The sequence below is a fragment of the Bremia lactucae genome, linkage group LG1, assembly GCF_004359215.1.
Source record: "Bremia lactucae strain SF5 linkage group LG1, whole genome shotgun sequence".
Taxonomy (NCBI): domain Eukaryota; phylum Oomycota; class Peronosporomycetes; order Peronosporales; family Peronosporaceae; genus Bremia; species Bremia lactucae.
This window is the reverse complement of record NC_090610.1, coordinates 15,902,294-15,902,552: the sequence shown is the minus strand read 5'-3', so window position 1 is coordinate 15,902,552 and position 259 is coordinate 15,902,294.

The following is a 259-nucleotide window of genomic DNA, read 5'->3' as shown; positions in this document are numbered from 1 at the left end:
TTAAATGAATGAACATTTGCTCTTCCATGTTTGTCTGCATTCCGTTTCTGTCGGTCCATTGCGTTAGCAATGGAATCCTGAACGAAACGGATTATTGATTCTAGAGTTAGCAGAAACTCTTCTGCTAACTAATTTGTTTTGTCTTTTTCAGTACGCTTTGTGTGTACTGCCATGAGATCATTCTCATCTTCGATGTCATTTTCTTCGACATCGACATCACTCGCGTCGTTGTTATTTTCGACGTGTGATGAGCATGAGC